Source organism: Leptosomus discolor, chromosome 5, assembly GCF_034619465.1.
Source record: "Leptosomus discolor isolate bLepDis1 chromosome 5, bLepDis1.hap2, whole genome shotgun sequence".
In the NCBI taxonomy this organism is placed as follows: domain Eukaryota; kingdom Metazoa; phylum Chordata; class Aves; order Leptosomiformes; family Leptosomidae; genus Leptosomus; species Leptosomus discolor.
Window position 1 is genome coordinate 55,884,770 of NC_141395.1, and position 14,435 is coordinate 55,899,204.

Sequence of the window (14,435 nt, forward strand, 5' to 3'; positions counted from 1 at the left end):
GGCATCCAGGCAATACTACAAAAAGCCAAAACCTCCAGCTCCCTGCTACCTACACATTCAGTAGCTCATACTTACTTGGCTATCGCTCAACTGAGCTCTCCTCCCGTGACTTTCTGTGTGACCTCTTGTCTTTCTGTTGAGGACCACCCCACCAGGACAAGCTTTCCAGACGATCTGTGATCACGGTAGCTGCTGCAGCCTCACCACCCTCCCACCTTGGCTGAACAGCTGAACCAGAGCCAGAGTGTCGCAAACCATACAGAGGTCTGCACCAGTGGCTTGGCTTTGGCCACAAAGAGAAGGAAGTACCTTCCTTCAGGCCATGCAGGTGCCACAACTGCGGAGGATCTCTAGTGCACTTAGGAGAGTTTTAATGACTCCCATTCAAGCCTTTGAGATACACAGATATTAACTAGACCCAGACTTCATAACTATCTGAACAATAACCATTCCCCTTTTGGCAGAGTTTTATTTATGTAGGTATTTCTAATATCTCCAACAACTTATTCTCTAACTGTACACAGACTTTTCCAGGAACAGCAGAGTAGACCAAGACTGAATTTGTAATGTAATAAACAAAAAATGCAAATATTTCAGGCCTTTTTTTAAACATCATAAAAGAAAGAAGGGCAACAAACCCATTTCCTCACCTTTTGCAGATCTCCTTTAAGAAAACATGGCTTACTCAGGCAACTGAACAAACACGTTATGAATGTTATTTCTCTTAGATCAGAACCTCTAATGAAAGTGAGCGGGAGGACTTCAGCTCATCCTGTGTAGCTGGCAAAAATGAAATAAAAACACGCTCAGCAAAATGATCCCTTGGTATTCTCCCACCTCCTGCCCGAACTGCAAGGCAGCATTGGTATCTTCTGTACACATCCCTAGAGCTACACCAGGCACCTGTACTGTTATTTATTGCTTACTGTCAGGCTATGAGGAGAATGGGTGCCTTTTACTTGGGAAAATAATTTATTTATCATATATACAGTAGAAATGCATTCAAATGGGATAGAAATAAAGTTAAATATAACCACAGCTTTCAGAAAGCTGAGAGGTGTTTGTTTTCACAAAAAAAAATAAATATGACATCCTCTTTGTGCACAGATATTTATCAGAAAAGGACTTTTTATCCTATTTTATTTCTGGAACTAGGAGAATGTTTCAAAGTGCTCCCATTTAATTAGCTCACCTGAGAGAAGTATGCAGCAGTTACAAAAATACTCCAATGATGCTCATGCTATTCTTTCCCTCCTTTGATGAACATTATCTAATTTCCCATGTCTCCAATCAGGTGTTCTCACTGTCTTCCTCCGAAACACCTGTGCTTGTGGGCTAAGAATAGGATCCCTTTTCAGTGCTGTCACAAAAGCAAAGAACATCTGGGCTTATACGTCCCTGCTACCTTCTGGCAAACATTGTTCCACACATGCCCATTTCACACTTTTATTTTCTCAGCCTGCTGGAGGGTTTCTGGGAGCTTTTCACAGTCTTGCTCAGGGCAAACAGGGACAGCACGTTTGTCCACAGGCATTGGAGGGGCGATTTTTAGTGGCTGATAACTAGACCAGCTTTCCTGAGAAGAGTGATTCGGATTCATCCTGGTATAACTCTGCTGACTCTAATGGCTTTTTACCAGGGATGAATTTGGCCCCGTGTTGTTAGATGTGTGCATATTAGAAACAGAGTCATTTGCTACAAGGGAAACAGTCAACATCTTATTTGCATCCATGCATATCAACAATGCAATTAGGGCAAACTTCTTTGAGAATTGGATTCAGATGGTAATTAAAGAATTGTGTTATGAATTTTAATTTGGCATTAGTGAAGTAAATTATTCTGTATTGCTCTGTTCTCACAGTTTGGGCAGAATACATTATGCTTTGCTTACCAAGACCTTTGAATTTAAAAAAAAAAAAAAAAAAAAAGAAAAAGAAAAAGAGCTTAGTCCCTCTGTCCTTAGAATCTAATTGTGTGGAAACAAATGAGTTACATAAAACGCTTGCCAGTGATACAAAGTCAAACAGCAGCAAACATCATTCCTTTGATTACCTCCTACAATTTGGGAACTAAGTTGGAAGGATTGGGGAGGAAACTCTTCTAAGCAGCAATAATTTGTAAGATCTAATGAAAAAAGAAAGCACATAAAAATAGCTACTTCGAAAAGACAGGTCAGACAGAGACATTTTAAAAAATAATCAATGTCAACATCTATATCACTGATAATGATATATTGCCAGCAGATATGACTTTAGAAATTCAGGGTGAACTTACAAAATTGTATTGGACCCCCAACATACCTGTAAGAGTGCATACATGTGTGTGTATATATATATATATGTGTGTGTGAATAAATATATGCTTGTGTGTGCGGATTTGTGTCTGTAGTTTTGAAGGTCTGGCTTCCTAAGTAGCCCAAACACTAAGTTTTAGCTACTAATTTTTTGCACCGCTATTGTGTTCAGTAACTAAGTGCTGCTCTTCACCTCCCAAACTCTATGCCAGTAGTCAGCAGAGAGTTTTAAAGGAAGACTAGTAAGGACAAGGACAATGAGAATTCTGGCGTAACTATTTGTTGAATGGAAGAAATCTAGGTACATGCATGTGGAAGGAAAAGAAGTGTTGTTTCTACAGGAGTATTTAATGGAGCCACTGAAAGCAAACCTCCTTGTGCAAGATGCTCTGCATGTTTGCAGTAAAAGACAATCATTGCTCACAGAATTTGCCCTCCAAGTAGGCAAGACACAGGGCACAGCATGGGAAGGAGAGGATGTTATTCCTACCATATTACATGGCACATGAATCTCCTTTCTTCAGCAGCACTGCCCTTTGATACAGACCTCCACGCTCCTGCATCAGCAGTGCCCAGGCACTCCCAGTAGTTGGCCCAGCTGAAAGATCTGGAAAAGGAAGAGGAAAAAACCTATAAAAAAACCTTCCCTCCAGAAAACAAGTGAACGGTCAAACTTCCTTTGGAGACTGGGAGACCTGGCTCACATTCCCAGCCACAGCGCTGCTCCCCAGCAGTGTGCCCCAAGAGGGTTTGCACTATGGGGCTGGTGAGAAGTCAGCCTCTGCTTCTCTCCCCCACATTACCACCCCTCAGCACTGACGGTGCCCTTCCTGACAGATGTTTGCCTAACCTACTCTTGAGGACTTCTGGTGATAGAGAGGCCATATTTTCTCTAGGCAGTCCATCCCAGTATTTCACTGTCTTACTGTTAAAGTTGTTCTTTCCTCATATTTAACTGGCATCTTTCCTGCAGCAATTTAAGTCGATCAGTCCTTATTCTTTGCCTAGTGAGAAAAATCTTAAGGCTCATTTCAAATCAATGAAGCAATGCCAATTTCTACCAGCTAAAGGTATAAAACTAGAAAGTGTTTGAATTTTTTGTTACATGGGAAAAATGCAAGTGATTTTGTGGTTTGGGTTTCTTAACAGAAAAAATTAGGAGCTAAAATTACAGGGCATCAAACTGTCCTACAAAAGGCCATACTTTCAGTATTTCTCATTTAGACAGCTGAAGAGCCAAATGTTTCACAAAGACTAGGAGCTCTCATGAGAAGGAATTTCTCCATTATTTTCGTTGTACATTAAGATGTTTAAGACTTAAATAATCATTGGATGAGGTCCCAACCTCATGTTTGTATAAATATGGACTTGTTCATCTGAAGTGTATGGAGCTATATAAAAATAACACCAGTGTAAGTGAGGATCCAGCCCAGACTATGTCAGCATATTCTCAGCCACATGATATTGCCCAGCACCAGTACCATACTGGCTGGCCCCATATGCTTCCAAGTGTCCTGACAGAGGTATTTGCAACTGCTGTTGGAGCACTCAGATATGTGCTACAGTATGAAACAGATGGTAGCTCCATGTAAAATAATATATCCAAAGGTACCCGCTGTAATAATCCTCCTGGTATTTGTGTCTTTGAGGTAAGTTTACTACAGATGTTAGCCAGAGGACATACTAAGCTTATTCAGTAGATGTCTTTAGGGAAGGAAGATGCTTCACTGCTTAGGAAATCAAAAATATATTACATTTTCTTTTTTTTCTTTCTGAGATTAGTGTTTATTTTCAGATGTTACGTGTCAGTTCATCATGCTCTGTGGATGTTCCCTAACTTGCCAGTGAGGTGCAGTGAGATGCAGTGCTGGGAAGGCAGTGGGTGCAGCACCCTGTCTGCTGCAGGTGCCACAGTGGGAGCACAGAGCCCACAAGCGATAACATCTTTTGTCAGGAGCACAGTGCAATAAAAATTACAGCAGTGGCAGTCAATATCCAGCATGCTCAGATGCCCTGTCCTAAATGCTACATAACATTAAAAAGTAACAACAACAAGAACAACAACAACAACCCTGTGTTGTCCCTCCTCATTAACTTTTTAAAGCTTCTACTCACTTTGTGGAATCACCATTCTATTGCATGGTCAATAATGTATGAAATGAAAAACTCCTGTCCACCCTGAGATGAAAAAAGCAGAGAGAGATTTACAGTAACTGCTTAGTGCTATTTTTGGTAGTCCTGAATTCAGACACAATTAAAAACAAAAAAAAAGATTAAAAAAAAAAAAAAAGACAGAGGCAAGAAAATTAAATTAAACCAAAAAGGTGATCAAATATTTTAAAGACCATTGCAGTAAGAGAGATATGATATTTTCTTTTTCTTAATTTCTTTCACTCTTTGTCACCTGCTCACAAGAGAGCCACAGACTAGAAGACAATGCCCTTTTTGTCTTTCATCGCCTTTTTTAAAAGGAATTTATTTCTCATGAAAGACACTTTTCTCTGCTAGCCTCCAAGACCCAGAATTAGGACTAAATGCGCATCTTCAATCCATCCTCTCATCACTAGCAATCTCCTTGACCTATTAACCATCTCACTGTTAGGCTGCTCAGCTGAAACATCTGTCCAGAGGTAGAACACAACAGGATTTTTCTGACTGTGCTCAGAACTCCAGGGCTGGAGAAATTCTTTGCCTTATGCAATTAGCACGTTCATGTAGAGAATGGAGAATGATGAAGAAATATGTTCTTAGCTCTTTCTTCCAAGGATTAGAAAGTGCTTAGGGTTTGGCAGAACAGACTAACTGAAAGAGGGCAAGTGGCGTTTTCAGAAGTAGATTTACAAAAACAGTGCGCCTAGCCATCACGGCATGCTGTCTGTCTCCAGCGTGACTCTTCCTGCTGCCACTGCTACTGAATTCTTTCACAGAAGGAACAGCACTGGCAGATCCAGATACACAGCATCTGCAAGATCTAATTTGGATATGACCATCCCAGGGAAGCGTCCCGAAGCAGTGCTGAACCCACTCCTGCTCCTGCTAGCATGGCCTGTTTCATTGCTAAGGCTGCTGCCCCAGCCAGCTCCAGTTTTAGCACACAAGTTGGAAAATTTAGTGTGGTATAGCAGCAGCAAACAGCTTCTTCACCTTATAACTACTCACAGCAATTGGTATAATCTGCATTCCCAGCTACAGGAGTTTTTGAGCAGAATTAATTGTAAATGACTTCTAGCCTAGTTATAATCTAAAATACCGTTTCATTTTGGCAGTAGAAAGGAACTGCACTTTCTGCATAAAGCCAATGCCTATAAAACAGAAGAAAGCAAAGCATGATCAGTGTGGTGAGCAGGAGATAAAACAAGCTCCTTGGCACTGGGCAATGGCAGAGGCAGTCTGTTTCCTCCCTGATAGCTAGTCGAACATTGTTACCCTAAGCTGGGCTGGTTCTCCTCCCACCAGGCTGTTCATATACCATCTGTCCGTGCTGAAAATTATCAGGAGCATTATGTTGCGTCTTCACTTATTAAAAGGCTGAATGCAAACTTTCCAGAGCATACAGAGTGTTACAGCTTACTGCACCAGAAACTTTATACCATTATGTCTAGCGAGGCCCCTGAGTCTGTTTTAATGCCTTGGAAATGTGACAAAGTGGAGCCAAGAAAGGGCAAAGTAAAACATGAAACTTTAAAATCAGGACCCACAATCTTTTTCTGTTTCCCTCTTTCTTTCATATAAAACTAGAAACAAAACAAATTTATACTTATACTACATTTTTAAACCAAGGACAGGGTAAAATCTTTCTCACAGGCATTTTGTCTGTGCTGCCTTTTAGGGGTGGAAAAGTCTTCAGAAGAAAACCATAATGCCAGCACTTTTTGTTTACCCTCAGGTCCCCCATCAAAACTTGCTTTCACCAAAATGTGAACAGAAAACCATCTTCAGATACTGCCTAGATAAGCAGTGAAATGCAATTCTTGTTATTAATATTTAAGAATCACGTGTATCTCCACATCTTAAAACATTCTATTACCACCACCAGTGTCTGCTTTCCTTTGATGGACAGGTTGGCATTCCCTGCAGTAATGAGACAACAGTATGCTGACTTGACCCATATCTTAGATAATCCTATGGCAAAATTAGAAAATTTGCCATATTAGAATAATGTATATATGAGTTTAGATTCAGATTTCCATGTGCATCTCCAGGGTGGACAGGGGAACATAGAAAGAGAACAGAAGTTGCTCACTTCTGCTTACAGAACATAGATAGCAAATGCTGAGCATAGGGCTGAGATCACTGCTTCATGCATCAACTCTTACTAGCATTTTGAGAAACATATTTTATAACTCCAGAATTAAAGTATCTGACTGCTGACCAGTTTCATGTAACTGAAAATATGATCTAAATTCAGCAAAATGCCTTTAGTAGCTGTTGAGCAACTTTAAGTGGGAATGGGTGAATATCAGTTTATTGAAATCTATCACTGATCAATGTATTTTTGAATACTGTGGAAAATAAGCAACAGATCTCCTTCCTATTAAACAATCCTTTTGAAATATTCTACTTTATGCAAAGATGTTATTTTATTTATTTTTACAGAAGACCAGATCCTATTATTTATCCAGTTCACCCCCATCCCCCCAAAAAAAAATTAGAAAAAGTAGACATATTTTAAAAGCCTTCTGCAGCATGGGAGAAATCTTGTTCTGTAAGTATTTTGTTATGGCCTTCACAGAGGGCTGATTTTCTTTGAGAAACTTCCCGATGGCTCCAATTAAGGGTGAGATTTTAGAAGCCATCCAGGAAGCGTTAGGACAGTGCCTTTGAGGAACATCACTTTACTCTGTAGAGGCATTGTATATGCAATAGCCTTACTGGCCAAGCGTGGCCCTTGAGAGGCTCATCTTCCCTAAAGCCTTCGTTGCTCAGATTACCCTTCTCTGTTTATTCAATTTTTGCTTCTCACTCAGATCTGCCACAAAGTACACAAGCATATGTCTTTCTAAGCCAGTCTCTATTATTTTATAAAACCCAGTGCAAAACATACAGGAATTGATTGTGGTAGCTGTCAAGCCTGCAAGTGATTCAAGCATGTTTGCCCTTTCCTTCACTGCATTTTTGGGTGTTATATAAATAGAATAGGAAATGTAAAATACAGGTTAAAAAGTCATTCAACACTTCTGGGTTTTTCTGATTTGTGCCCTGTTCTGGCACTTTTTTGAAACTGCTTTTTGTCCGTCAGCTAGCATTGGGATATTTGTGGGTTTGAAAGCCAAAACAATAGGTTCTGCTGTGCGTGTTATCATCTTTGTCAAAATCAAGTATTGAATCAGAACCAGGATCCATCCAGGTTCTTCAAAAACGATACTAGACACATTCTTCATTAGGCATCTGTTTATTCCAAAACACAAACACACAGGGGATAGAATTAGATAACACTTTTCTGGCTTACTAAATGGGTTAGACTTAGTAAATATGGTACTTGATTTTCAACTGATTCTACCATCTGTCAGCAAACTTATTGCTTTTAGCAGGGGTTTTTCTTGTGGTAATTTCTGGGATTTTTTTCCCCCTCTGTTGTTTTCATGAATATATAGGCCTACAAAGATTAAGGGAAAAGTAATACAGAAAAATGAATTAATCTACAAAATCTGAATGTTAGGTTATAATCAGAAGGTACAAAGGGACTTACAAATTGTTATTAACAAGTAGCACAGGAAAAAAAAATCATATGTGGAAGAAACCTCCTATTGTTTTCCAGGTGTGTCTAAATCCCTCAGTCAGCTACTGGAGTGAATGGTGTGTGTGCAGTGCACAGTGCAGCAGCAACTGTGTGTGAGGGAAGAGATCGGTGTAAGAAGGACAAATAGCTGGGATGAGGCAAACCACCTAGAAAATTGGCTGACTGGGACCCAATTTCATGAAAGTCTAAGCATAACATTTCTGTTGAGTTCTCATACTGGAAAAAAAAAATAAAAATGAATGAAATAAATTAATATACCTCAGGCCCATTCTGATGCTAAGTAGAGACAGAAGTAAATCACAGCAAGAAATTTAGTAGCATACAGTTCTGCTCCTGACTTTGTTGTAGTCCACTGCTTCCCAGAAGCCAAATCTAGAAAAAGTCACCCATAGACAGGTTTCTGGCTGACCCACCAGGTCCAAATCTGTCTTTGGAGATGTGAACTTGATGCTGTTACCCCAACCAGCAGTCCAGCACACCTGTCAGTTTGCACTCAGCACTGCATGGCAATGCCCGTTCTCCTTGGAGCTAGGGCAGGCTGCACTCGTCTGAAGGCCCTACAACAAGCTCCGCTGCATGTTGTAGATGTGTGATTTCTACACTGGTAGCTGCCTTGCTGCCTTTCATCTCACAGACAGTGCTGTGTTGCTGTCGAAGAGCTTGATGCATTTTCTACTTGGAAAGAAATCTTGGCCTCGTCCAACAGAATGGAAGTGTTTTCATTATTTCCAGCAGGTTTCTAGTCTCACTTCTTGATATACACATTGTATGTTTTTGGAAGGAAGGGGTAAAGGGGAACGAAGACCTGGTCAGAGACACTGGTGATGGCGATGGGTTTAGCAGTGACTCTCTCCTCAGGAGCCTCCAGCACCAGAACTGCATTGCCACCATCTCCCTCATTTGCAAGAAGACACTGCTCCCAAGGGACAGAGGGGACAACAGGGAGATCTTGTGCTTCCTCTCCCAGTTTCAGTTGGTCCTGGTATATCGCTTGTCAGACAATGGTACTCTGCCCTTTTTTTGTCCATCGTTTCAGGCCAAGTTTGTCCTCCTGACCAAACAACTCTAGGGAGGTTTCTTGCACACATGAGATTTTTTTTCCTTTTCTGCTTGTTAATAACAATTTGCAAGTCCCTTTGTACCTTCTGATTATAACCTAACCTTCAAGCCCAGGAATGAAACAAGAAGAGAGCAAAGCATGACTTAGCTTAGACAGCTTATGAAGAGGATTCAGCCTGCTGAGATTCAAGAAATTATTAATGGTAGAGAAATGGATTTGGGGAGAAAAATGGCAGATAGTCAGAGATTTCTTATAGGCAGGTACATCAATTTATCTGCAGCATTAAGCACCGTTGGAGCAGGCAAGCCCAAAGCTTGTAACAATTCATACACTGTGCGATGAACAGAGGTACAAAAAGTAATCAGGAATGAGATAAAGGTTAGCACTGGGTATAAAACATCAATACGGGAGAGGAATAGGAAGATTATAGAAATGATCATGAGACTGTAGAAAAATGATAAGAAAAGGCAAGGTGAAGAATGGAAAAAGGTGTGAATGAGATGTAAGATAAATGGGAAGACATGTTTCATATACATAAAAGAAGAGATGGCACAAGAGGTGGAATGAGAGATAGAAGGGGTAATAGGTTGTTCAAAGGGCTGACACTGTAAAAAAATAAAGTTATTTATTTATTCCTATGTTCACAAAATGTAATTGAGAAATAATCAGGTATTTATTTTCCATGAGAAGAAAACATACCATAATAAATCAAGGTTACATCCAAGATGAAGTCTATGAAAGGAAGACATCAGAAGGCTTGAAATAATTGCCAGCATCAAAGACCCATGACCTATTCAGGAAAAATAGGAGAAAGATAAATGCAGATATATTAGCAAATACACTGCATTAAAAAGATCTTTAAAATCTGAAGAAAAAAATCAATGAAATAGAAGGTATCAAATTTAATTTTTGTACTTTTAAGAAGGGATTTGATCTGACAGCAAGAAACCATTCCTTTTATTCAAAACAACACTGGGAAAAGTAATCAGGTGAAGATAACATTGGATGAAAGTGCTGTCAGAGAAAATATTGGGGAAAACTTGCAAAAGAAAGCTATAGTGACAGTTCCTGTTTGTTACAGCAAGCATCATAGACTCAATAAAGGCAGTAGACTGCAAAGACTGCAAACCTCCCAGCAGGATGTCATGGCCAAAAGACCTGATACGAACTATTCATGGGTGCACAGGGAAATAGAATGTAGGGTTATGGATATTAATTTACCTATGGAGTCAGCAGGAGCAAGAGCATTACTGGGATATACTGTTTCTGCTTACTCCACCTACATCTAGAGGGGACAGCAGAAGATTGGAGAGAGCTTAGATTGCAGGCATAAGGATGCTGTGAGAAGTGCAGGACATTCATTGGAGCGAGGGAGTGAGCAGCCTGTTCAGAAGCTGAAATGAACTTTCCATATTCTCTCTGCAGGGAAAAATTTCTGAGGGCATTAACTTGTTTAATCTTGCACGTAGAAACACAACAGGATGCAGCGGTTGGAGGCTGACATCAGTCAAATTCAAACTGGATTCAAACAGCAAATTCAAAAGTGTATATTTCTCACAGCAATAGTAATTAACCACCAAAAATAAATGACTAGTGGCTGTGGACAACTCGTATCATTTGAAATCAAGACTGGAAGTCTTCCTAAGAGACACACTGCAGCTCAGGAAGAGGTAGTCTACACTGGCCTAAGAACAGCTGGATAAAACTCTGTAGTTCAGGTCATATTGAACATCAAGCGAGATGTCCCTTCTGGTATGAAAATGTACAAATCTTTGAAATACTAGTCAAAATTCTGAAAGAGTTAACAAGCTTACCACATGGCATCTGCTGACAGGAGATTGTGGTGGAAAAGGAGTAGTGTTTGTAACACAGTTCCCTGAAAAATGCTTGATATAATAGATTATTCTGGCAGGGAATATAGAAAGAATATTGGACTTCAGAGTGAATGGGAAAGAGGATTATCAGAGTGTCTGAAGCTTTATTATTAGGGCCAAGGTTTGTTGTGTTTATTTATTAAAAGGTTGTTTAGTCAGGCAGTGGTATTTGATGATGATACCAGGCTTGGAGAGAGGCAGTCAATAACAAGGCAGAGTGGATTACAGTTGGAGCTGGTGCTGATATACTACAGACAGCGAGTGAGATAGATCAGTGTCTTGTAATTGATTGTAAAGAAACTTAAGAGATGAAGGACTAAAAAGGAACAAGCATTCTCAGCAGGAGTAGAAGGGGAAAAACAGGCTAAAAGAGAGCTATAAGTTAGACATTAAGCCCTCTGACAGTGTTTGTTATTAACAAAATGTATTATTATTAACAAAAATGTAGAAAAGTATAAATAGCCTTGGGAGAGAGATCCTTGAGAGGCATTTCAGTAAGATCGTACTGTAAGTCCTGGACACAGGTACTAAACTGATATCCTCATTAGTAATAAAAATGTCACAGCATCACTTTATGTAAGCAGAAGTTGAAGAAATGTAGTCCAGCCTGCTTCAACAAATGCAAAAAAGAGCACTTATGTGCTTGTGAAAGCCACGGTTTCTATCAATCCAATGCTGATGTCCAGACCTGGAATGAATTCACAGACCTACTACAATTATAAGAAAGGTTAATGCAGAGTGTTTTGTGATGGCTTCTCTCACCTAATGGTTGATATTACAGTCTCATGAACACTCATTTCCTTAAATGGCAGTGTCTGGCCTGAAGAATAGCAACCAATTCAAAATACGCTAAGTAATATTTAGCATAGATTTTAATGCTAAAAGGGTCCGTAGAGATCATACTCTGACTGCTTGTCATAGATTTCCTGGCAGCATCACCTTTCATCCAGTGGTGCCTTCCCAGCAACATTCAGTGGTCAAAAGCTGGCTTGAGGCTGCAGGTAGTCTGATGGTGGATTTCCTGAGATCCAGTACACAATATTTCTAAAAATTAGAATATTGCAAAAGGTAAGGGATGAGCATATCTGAGAAAATATTTTCTTTCTAATTAAAAAACACACACCAGAGGCTGGAGGTTAAATCAGAAAAGTAATTTAGCTCCCTGCTCTTTGCCGATCCCCCTTCCATAAGCAAACCAGCAGTGAAACCAGTCTGAAGTGCCGTTCCAAAGAGAAAGGATAAAGCTGGTGCCTGCACTGCAGGTGTGCCTGCAGGTGAGATATGTCCCTTCTCCAGGAATTAGCGTGGTCCCATAGAGCTAAGGGCAAACACTACCAGTGGTGCAGAAGGAGCTCAGCCCTCACTGCCCTCCCTGATGTTCTCCCTGCCTGTGGCTTTGCACAAGAGTTAATTTAACCCTTTGTCGTGCTGCATCTCATGGACCTTGCCTGTGTTTTTATTTCCTACCAAACACAGGTTTTATTCCTGTTGAAATTATTTATCCCAATGGACCTAAACTTTTGCTCAGTCCCCTGCTGAGTTCCTGAAAGATAATGAACTAACTGATTTCTGGGTAATTTATGCACAAATTTATATACTGAGCTGTGGTTTAATCAAACTCCTTTGCCTTGTGTAGTATAATAGCAATATCTAATGAAAACATATGAAGTATGTGTTTCATAATTACCTCAGACAGCTCATTTTGATTCGCTTCCTATTTAAATCCCCAAATTCCTATCTTCTTGCATTGTAAACACTTTCCTTCCTATCTCATCAATCTGAGTTATGTAAATGATGTGGGGGTGGGGGTACAATTAAATTTTTCCCTCAGCATTATCAAAGACCCTGTTCTCCCAGAAATATCTGACTTGAGTTCACATAAAATAAGCTTTTTTCTTTGACCGAAAAGCAAAGTTAACATTAAATCACAAATAATGGTGAATATCAGTAGAGTGGTATTACTGGAGCCAGGACATACAGACTTCTAGATTAATTATTTAGATGACACAGACATTAGAAACTGCCTTTGTGGTACTATACCAGAGACATTTAATGTGAAATACATGCAGACCTATGGCCTCAACCCTACTCTCACTGAAGGCCAGTAAATCAGGAGCATCCACTTTGAAGACAGTGGAGCTACGACAATGCAATTTGGTATTAGAGAACTCAGCACTGTTTTCTGAGGTCTGAGAGACAGACAGTTTTTCACAGCACAGAAGGAAAATAAAATTAAAAGCTAAAGTGAAACTAGGTATCAACTGTTTAGTGAAATTACTCTTCACCAGCCCAACATGGTATTTCAACATCAACCTCCAGGCATGCAGATACATTTTTTGCTGCATCCAGCAACAGTGAACTTGTAGTTATGTGTGGTGGCATTAATGCATCTAGGGAAAGGGCATAGGAAAAGATATCAACACTGATGCCAAGTCAGTATAGAAAGAAACTGTGAGTAGCTGACAATCTGCCATCCACGTAGTGTTCCTGCTTTGAAAGATTATTCTTTCCTGGAATTAATTCCAGGCATTTACAGTATAAGTGTCAGTTTGCTTCTTTATTATTTTTCCCAAAGACTACAATTTGCACATACGCCATCAATGAAATGTAGTTACCTCTCTGACAAAACTGCAAGAAAATGGTACAAGGCAATATGATACAAAAGTGGAAGATGAAGAGAGCCTAACCGAGGGTGCTGCGATAAGCACCGAGCAGTTGACATGTTTCAGCAGTTCTGTTTCATATACAAAGAACAAAGAGTGTTGGAGCAGCTTCTCAGCGAGTATGAAGTGAGAGCCATTTACACCAGCTGAAGTCTACCCCCTGCTATCTAGTCTGAGACAAATTATCGTATATTCAGAAAAAAACCTGCTGAACCAAAGGGCAGAAAAGACATTTCCATACAAGAACAAGAGAAACAGAGAATAGAAATTTGAAGTGTATGATGTTTCAATTATCAAGTGCAGAATTTTAAAATCCAAAGCCAGCTCCTCCTCATATCTCCCTAATTTCTTTAATTGTGCCTTTTGCTCCCTTGCTTTTTTTCTGAACACTGCAGTGGGTTATTTCGTTGTCTGCATTCACTCCTCTTCCATCTCCTGTGGTCAGTGTTTGTTCTTGACAGACCATGAGATCACCATTCTTCATGTCACAAAATTGGTCAACAGCTGCATGGCTTCTGCTTAAAAAAAAAAAGAAAAAAAAGACCTCTGTATTCAGTTCTTAACAGTAATATGTTTACAGTAACCCACTGAGTTTTGCAATGCTGGGAACAAGCAATTTGGGAAGGAAAAATTAACAATAGAGCATGGCAAAGAGCCTGTAAGGAGATTTTTATCAACAAAGTATCATCTAATTTTAAATTGGACAATTTTCTCTAAAAAATGTACTACAATAAAAAGCCTGGGTTTTTCCTCCTAGTAAACAGTTTCTACATAGTAAACAGTTCAATTAGCTCAATTTTCAAGC